Raw genomic sequence first — 9,394 nt, forward strand, 5'->3', positions numbered from 1 at the left:
CGATATGAAATTTTGGTGTTAATATATTTTCTCATAAACATAAAAATCTCATAAATTTTAAAACTATTAAAGTAGCTCCAATTGTTTATTCAATTTTATCAAATAAAAAAAAATTGTAAAATCACATAATAAATTATTAAAAAGCTATTTGTTCTACACTTAACTAATTGTTTCAATCTAACTTTCACTTCTCATCAATATATTTGAGTAGAAATGAAACACCTTTTGCAAGCTCTTCAAGATTTTATTACTCAACAATCGTGAAGTGTGAGTTAAAATGATTATATGTTGTTGAGAATAATAAATTTTAAAAAGTAATAATGTGATTATAAATTTTATTTACATGTATTATAAATGATTAGTAGATATAAATGTGAGATTGTTTTAATAAAATATAAACTTGTGGGTCAATTTTTGTATTAAAATGTCTCAAATCATGATATGATATTTTCATAATGATTCCATATCATAGTTTTTGGAGAATATGGAATCACATCTCATGATATGAAATCATAAGATAAAATCAACGTAAAATTACTTATCCAAACGCTGATTCTATCTCATAATACCATATCGTAATATGAATTATGATATCACATAACCAAACGCGTACTAAATATTCTTTAAAATAATACTCCTATAACTCAACACAATATAATACAATAATATTACGAAACAATACTTTCACCACAGCCCAAACAGAGTGGTAAAGGTTTTCTGGTTTGGGGTCTTTTTCTTCAGGACAACTGGACAAGCAATTGGTTGTATTTGGGTCCCTATACCAAAGTATTCTCTCTGTCGTGTTACTTCCTCTTTCTTTTTTCAATTTCAACATAATAAATTTAAGGTTCTAAAATTTTTAAAATAGTTATATATATCTTTTATTTAAATTTACACTATTCAAAATTCTCTCTTTAAGGAAGATGGAGCAATTTGCAAGTGGATTAGGGAATTATGAATTTTATATTGCCAGGAGCGTTTGGTGTTTTTGAAACAGAATGTAGACAAAGACCTTCACATAATTGAAGTACTGTATAGTGTACTTTTTGATATGACATTCACTTCTTCCTTTTTATAATAATAATGTTTGCATGTATAACTTTAGTAACTATTATTTTGTCAAATATGTATTTAAAAATAATAATTTTTTAGTATAATACTCCTTCCGTTCCATTAAGAATGATCTGATTTGACTTGATACGGAGTTTAAGAAAATTAAAAAGATTTTAGAATATTGTGATTCTAAATTAAAGTTATATCGAATGTACAAAATTACCCTTAATCTTGTGGCTTTAAATATGTCACGTGAAAAGTTGAAAGTAAAATATTACAAAACACAAAAAGAGGTTAATTTTTTTTTTAACAAACTAAAAAGGAGAGGATGCAATTTATTTTGAAACGGAAGAAGTATATAACTTAAAAATATTTAAATTTAGCTTAAAATAAAAATAAAACTAATAAAATTGCAAATTCAAGTGAAAAAAAAAAGCTCCAACTTATTTTTAGTTTTGTACGTACTCGCTCATATATACATATTACTATTTATATGTATATATACTTGAGCTGGCATTAGCAGTTAATAACTATAAATAGAAGAACATAATATGATCATGAATTAATAAGATCTCAATTGATGTAGAATAGATTACCTTAGCTTTATCAGTTTTATGTTACGAGCATAGTTGACAACAACAAATATCTAATATTTTCTCCGTTTGGTATTATTTGTCATAATTTTTATTTTTAGAGTTAAATTATAAAAAATTAGACTAACATTTTAAGATGTATTTTTTATCATATTAATATGTGAAAAAATTGTAATTTATAGTACTTTTCATATAGTTTTAGAATATTTATTTTTTTTGTTTAAAATATTGAATTAATATGATCTAATTTACCTTTAAAAATTAGTCAAATTGACTTTCGATAAGCATAATATGATAAATAATTTCGGATAGAGGAAATATTAAATAGCCTCAATAGCAGATTGCATTAATTAAATTCAACTATTATCGACCATGTGTATTTGACTATGTGTATAGTAGATAAATCGATAGGTTCTTTAAAAAAATTGATTTTCAATTTGAGGAAGGATTATTTAATTTTAAAAGTATGAAATGTGTCCCTTAATTTATTAAAATTAAGAACATGTTTTTATAACAGAAGGAATATATTTTAAACAAAATATAATAAATGGTATATTTAAACTTTTTTTAATTAGTACATAATGTATTTAACCTTTTTTTAATAAATGAAATGTCAACCACAATTTTTTCTTCCTTATCGCTTGCACAGTTGCACCCAAAAGAAAACTGCCACAACTATTGTTGTTTAATATCTTATTATATCCACATGGTAGAGGCCAGGGGTGTTTTTATGTTTTATTGCTAAAAACTTAAAATTAAAGGTCATGATTAGCACACCAATGTATGTTTTATTGTTAAATTTCATTAATGGAATAATAATATCATCCATATGGTCGATAGTAATTTAAAAACCGTGATTACCACGTCAATATGTGTTTTTAGCTAAATTAAGTTCTAATTCATTTTTATTATGATTTAGTGGTTAAGACATACCTTCTCTAGTTCATATTAAGTGAATTGTAGGTGTATAATATACTCTTTGTAAGTTATATTTTGTGTTCATAAACACAAAAATTTCATTAGTTGTGAAAACTATTAAAATTGTCTTGTTTTTTATATATATAATTTTATCAAATAAGCAAAAGTTCATGACAAAAATATAATACACTATTACAAAACTATTCCTAAAAGAATATAAGTTTTATTGATAGAATTTTAGTTTAATAAAAATATTTTTTACATGATATGATCCTCTCATATATTATAGACAGTAGTATGTGGACACAAAATTTTTATTTAGGAGGTTCGAAATATGAAGGAGAAAATACATAAAATTACAGGATGAGAAAAATTAGCTATTTTAAAATGACATAGCTATTAAGGAAACAGTTATTGACATAATAAATTTATCATATATCCCTATTAATTATAAAAAGTTTAAGATTTCCAAAAAAAATATACCTTTTTAAAATTAATTAATTGATAATTTAATAAATAAAAACATTATCCTTTTTAATTTGTCATTAAAAAGAAATAAAAAATTAACGGAAAAGGACCTAAAATACCCTTGAAGTATTGAAAATGGTACAAAATTACCCTTCATCCACCTATTGGATCCAAAATGCCCTTTTCATCCATCTATTGGCTCCAAAATACCCTTGTCAGCCACCTCTGGATTCAAAATTGACCATTTTTTAATTGTTTTAAAATTAAACTATTTAAATATTTTTTAAAATACTTGACGTTCAACTATTGGTTATAATTTAATTTATTAATATAATTTATAAACCAACCCACTATCTACTAATTACTAACTAAGCCTCACCGAATTAATAATCCAAATAATATCAAAATCATCACAAACACTACTAAAACACGATGAAATTATAGATTCCTGAAAATAACATTCAAGATTATTCGAGTCCGAATCGAAGCCCCAATTAAATTTAGGTTGAGCCGCTTATTTAGAAGGACACTTTCTTTCAAGATTGAATGAGAAATTTATGATTAAAGGTAAAGAAGTAATACATCCCGAATTAATTCATGCATTTTTAAAAATATAATTTTATAAATATTTTTTATTTGTTTTAAAACCTTTAATATATTATTTTTTTAAAAAAAGTTACATATGAAGTAACATCACATAATTGAGATGTAAGAATAATTAAGATAAACATAGTTAGACTTTTAAGTTTATCGGTAATTTTATTTAGACACTTGAATGTATGATAATTTACTTCTATAGATATTTTCGCCTCAAATTTTTAAAAACACTCAATTGGTAAAAGCTGGTCTGTTGTTGCATTAATAATGTGACAGATTTATTAATTTAGATGGGTTTAATTAGTATGGGTGCGTAGTGGATTGATTTATAAATTATATTAATAAGTTAAATTATAACAAATAGTTGAGCGCCACGTATTTAAAAAAATATTTAAATAGTTTAAATATAAAACTGTTAAATAAGTGGTCAATTTTGAACCAAAAGGTGGATGACAAGGGTATTTTGGACCCAATAGATGGGTGGGAAACGTATTTTGAAGCCGGTGGAAGAAGAGTAATTTTATACTATTTTTAATAATTTAAGAATATTTTAGGCCTTTTCGAAAAAATTAAACAAGTATTTAAAAATAGGATTCGTGTAAAAGCCTCTATGTGGATTGTGGTCTACATCAGACAAAGGCCGTCCTAGTTTGGATTAAGATGCCACGTACTATAGGTCAACAATTGTAACTTATGTTAAGATGGGGTTTGATTTGTTATAAAAGTTGGTATAATTTATTTTAAGTTAGTTTTTTTATTTGATAAACATAAAAATGATTTAAAATAAATTAAAAATAATTTTAAATAAGTTAAGAAAATGTTTGATAAGGTAAAAATTAATTTAAAATGACTTAAAATAATTTAAAATTAAAAGTAGATCTCCTTCTACTTTTTATTTTTTTGACTTAAAAGTCATTTCAATTTGATTTTTTTATTTTCAACTTAAAAGAGTACTTTTTTCAAGGTCAATCTATACGAACTCTAAATCTTTTTCGCTGACTTATGTAATTAAGTGATTATAATTAAAGATGCATATTGATTAATTATAGGATTAAATATTAAAAATTTGTGTAAATATATATCATGTATTTATGATTTGATATAAACATCGAATATATTAGATAGATAAATTTTATACTTCAAACATTATCATATGTTTATGGTTTTGCTCTCTAAACACAAATATAAATAATTTAATTTATACATCGATAAGTATCAAATCAATAGATAACAAGTAATCTCTAAAAAAAATAATTTAAAAACAAGACATATTATTTAATATAACAAGTATTAAATATAACTTGATAGTGAATAAATATTCTTTTATACAATATATGAATATTAATTAAATGTAACTCCAACAAAAAAGTTAAGTGATCATATAGACAAGCAACTCTTATTTTTATTATTTCTAAGCTTTTAAAAATATAAGGGGTGGTAAACTGATAGTGGGTGAAGAAGGAACTTACTACGATATTAGTGTTTAATCAATCATCATGTATTCATGTTCAAATTATTATTATTATTATTATTATTATTATTATTATTATTATTATTATTATCGGTTGTTGCACATGATTAGGGAGATGGAAGAATGGAGCCAATGAAGGACCAAAATTTCAAAAAGAATTATAATAAAAAAAAAAAGGGGCAACTTTCACATATAGCAAATAAAAAATTCATATTTGTATGCTATAGCAAAGTTTGCATAATTGCGCTCCATAGCAAACATAGAAACTGTATAATTAGCTATACATATACAATTGAAGCAAATTGTATAAAACGAAGTGTATAAAATAAGAAAGAGAAAGACACTTGGGCAGAGAACTGTATAAAAACGAAGTGTATAAAACGAATTGTATTATTATAAGTGTATAGAACGATTATATACAATTTGAATTTGTATAAAATGAGAAAGAGAGAAAGACAAAAGAGACTTGACAAGGAATATACAATTGAATCGAATTGTATAAAACGAGAAAGAGAGAAATTAGATACAATTTGAAAATTGTACAAAACGAGAAAGAGAGAAAGACAAAAGAAACTGGGGAGAGGAGTATTTTTATTGTATAATTATAAGTGTATAGGACGAAAATATATGTACTCGCATGTGTATATACAATTTTCTCACGCTTTATACAAACAGAAATGCAATTTATACATTTCGCTTCTGTTTGTATAAGTGAGAAAGGCGAGGGTGGCGAGTGAGATTTGGGAGAGTGGCGAGCGAGATCTGGAAGAGGGGAGAGAGGGGAACAAAAATATATGTATTTATACAATTTTCTCTGCTTTATACAATTAGAAACAACTTTTATACACTTGTGTTAGTATAAAAAGTGAGGAAGCGAGCGAGAGATTGGAGGAGAGTGGCGAGCGAGATATTTGGGAGAAAGGCGCCTGACAATTTTTTGCAAACATTTGATATGGAGTACAATTAAATCAAACCCTAGCTACTCCATTTATTTTAGGTTATTAATTTGCTATTATATATAATTTTCCCAAAAAACAAAAAACTAGACACTCAAGAGGACAGTTTGGGCCACAGATTAATCTTGGTTGAGCCCATGTTATTCATGGCCCAATAGCTAATTTGCTGTTAATTTGAGACTAATCATAACTGACTTCATTTTGATTTTGATGTATCATAAACTTTTAATTTTGGTAGTATTTGAGATATCTCAAGATCGTTATAAATTGTTGAGAAAAATGTCTAACGTAAGTAGAAATATTTGATGTTCGACTTTCACAAGGACACACTTTAGACAAAAATGTCTAAATTGAACATGAATTTGTAGACTTCAACATTCTTCTCCTTGTCCAATAATCCCAACTGGAACAACACTTCTGGCCCATAATCCATTATCGAGAAAATTCTCTTCACAACAATTGCTACAACGATAATTCTATGACGCTACCTTAGTAAGTGTTTGAAAAAAATATAAATTAAATTTGAATTTAACAAAGAATATTTGAAAATCAAAATCATGTTTGGACATCAACTTTTATTTTTTTTTAAAAAAAATTAGAATGTTTATTTTCATGCTTGTTGAGTTGTTTTATTTTCTTTCACTATTAGGCACATGCTTTATAATATAGCCATTATTTAGTTGTTTATATATATGTCTCTATTGTTTAGGAAATTTCTGGGAAAATCATTACTGTTCTGAAACTTGTAACATGTATGGTCAATGCATTATATTATTAGTTAACAAAGCTAATTTTTTATTTTTATTTTTGTGAAGGAAAAAAAAAAGCTTTGTCGACTATGAAGGTTACAAATTCTGTTAATTAATAGTGTGGATAGCTTAAATCTAAACAAAACTTGAAAATTGTTATATTTAAATGAAGGTTGTCACTACCAAACAATGAAGACGGTATATATCATACCATTAGATGTGCATTTTATTTTTAATTCTATCGATCTCCTTTTTAATCTTGAAATTTAACTATTTAAGCAGATTCATAGAGTCTTTTGGTTATCATAATTAAAAATAATGATAGTAATATAAAATTTGAGATTATTTTATATTGTATTTGGTTGGCATGTTGCTTCTAACATTAAAAAAGAAAGTGATTTAATCTCATATATTGCAATTTTCATATTATTTTATAAGAGATTCAACAAGGATGAGTTTGAATATTTTCATGTTATACAACCCTATATATCACTCATTTTAAAATTTCTATCTCTAAACTTTATTTAGATAGTTTTAAGTATTTTTTTTTATAATGTATTGTGTTGTTTAAATGAACACAATCGTTCTTTGTTGTTATATCATTTTGGATATTCGTAATTTCAGTGACAAACCTACAAGAAATTGTAGAGAACGGGATAGAGCTAGTATGCGAATAAGTAGGATAATTACAATAAATATAATTATTAAATAATAAGTAAAGAAAATATTAAGGTAAAGATACGATCACAACATATCGATAGTTATAAAATGAGTTTTTTCTTCGTTACCTAATAATAAATCTAAACGATACGACACAATAAAATTAAAATTACAATTAATATACAAATTGTATTTAAACTAACAACACAATACAACAGATAACAACCATTCAAATACGGTGTTAATTAAATGAATAGTTGATATATTGGAGAATGGATATTCGAAAGAAGCTTCTGCAGCGAGGGAGGGGAGTGGGAGCTCATTAATGCTAATCAGATAACTAATCATCTTATTAACATTAATAATTGTCAGATAAAAACAATAAGTTGGTTTAAAATAAGAACAAATCAATTTGAGATCGTACTTAGTCAACATCTGTGGAGGTACTTAATCAATGTGCTAATGTCTCATTAGAAACACCAAAAGGCCACACTAATTAATACTCAAATCCGTCCTTAATTTAAGATTAAACAAGTGCTTAAGCTTTGCTTCTGCTAATTTAATTTAGTCACTGCAAATCAATGGTCAAAAACCGATGGACACGACGTATAATGTGTCGGACACGTGCCTAAGCTGAGGTGGACACGTACACGTGTCATGTATCATGTTACGTAACACGTAATAATAAGTTGCCACACAGGCACAAACTCACAAGAGACAGTTAGAAAACAGATAAAAATGAATATATAAAGTAAAAGTAATTATCATTTATTATAGAATGTTACTGTATCAAATTTTATAAAGGACTTTTTATCCAAATTATTTGACAGTTTATTTTAAAGGTATATATGTGTTTATATGAATATCATAAATTTTTAAAATATATTATTAAATAATATTTTCTCCATCCGAAAATGTTTGTCATGTTGTGCTTATCGAAAGTTAAATTAACTAATTTTTAGATAAATTAGATCATATTAATTCGATATTTTAAAGAAAAAAATTAGATATTCTAAAACTATATGAAAAGTACTATAAAGTACAATTTTTTGCATATTAATATGATGAAAAAATGCATCTTAAAATGTTAATCAAAATTTTTATTGTTTAACTCTAAAAATAGAAACCATAACAAACAATACCGGACGGAGGGAATAATAAATAAAATGTCCCTCAGACAATTTGATATCGTAATAACAATTTCCATCAAAGTTAGAAATATTTTACCAACTCTTTTTCCTTTATTATATTAGTGTTTTAGTTTTAACTAACACTTAATCATTGTTAAAATTCTATAGGGAGTAAAAAGTTTTATCAAATTATTGTTCTATCTGCTAACATTAATTCAATTTTTTCATAAATAGGTTGTTAAAAAAAGACTGTTAATAGTATTTTTTTCGTCCCTTAATTGTTGGTAAATCTTAATTTTAGCCTTATGACATTTAACTAAGTATATTTTATCTCTAATTACTTGAATGTGTACTTTTATCCTTTTGCGTAAGACTATTCATTTCTTGGGAGAGTTATTAACAATACAATTGTTTAAGTAACCAAACGCATGTTAAACTTATATAATTAATTCGTCAATAAAGGTAATATATTTTTACAAACAAATGAAATATAACTTATTTTCTACCTAAAGGTAAAGAGCACAAATTAATTAATTTTAGGGTGTGTTTGGTATGGAGAAAAATGTTTTCCATGAAAAATGTTTTTCTAGAAAATGTTTTCCTGGAAAACAAGTAGATTCTGGACTTATTTTCTCATGTTTGGTTGGTGAGTAGAAAATATTTTCTTGAAATTATTTTTAGAGTTTGATTTATGAATGATAAATGTTTTTGAGAGATATCTTTTATTTTTACTAGAGTAAAAATTAATTTATGAAATTAAAAATATTTTTTAAAATCAAAACTATTATTTTTCGGGGGT

Source organism: Solanum pennellii, chromosome 3, assembly GCF_001406875.1.
Source record: "Solanum pennellii chromosome 3, SPENNV200".
Classification (NCBI taxonomy): domain Eukaryota; kingdom Viridiplantae; phylum Streptophyta; class Magnoliopsida; order Solanales; family Solanaceae; genus Solanum; species Solanum pennellii.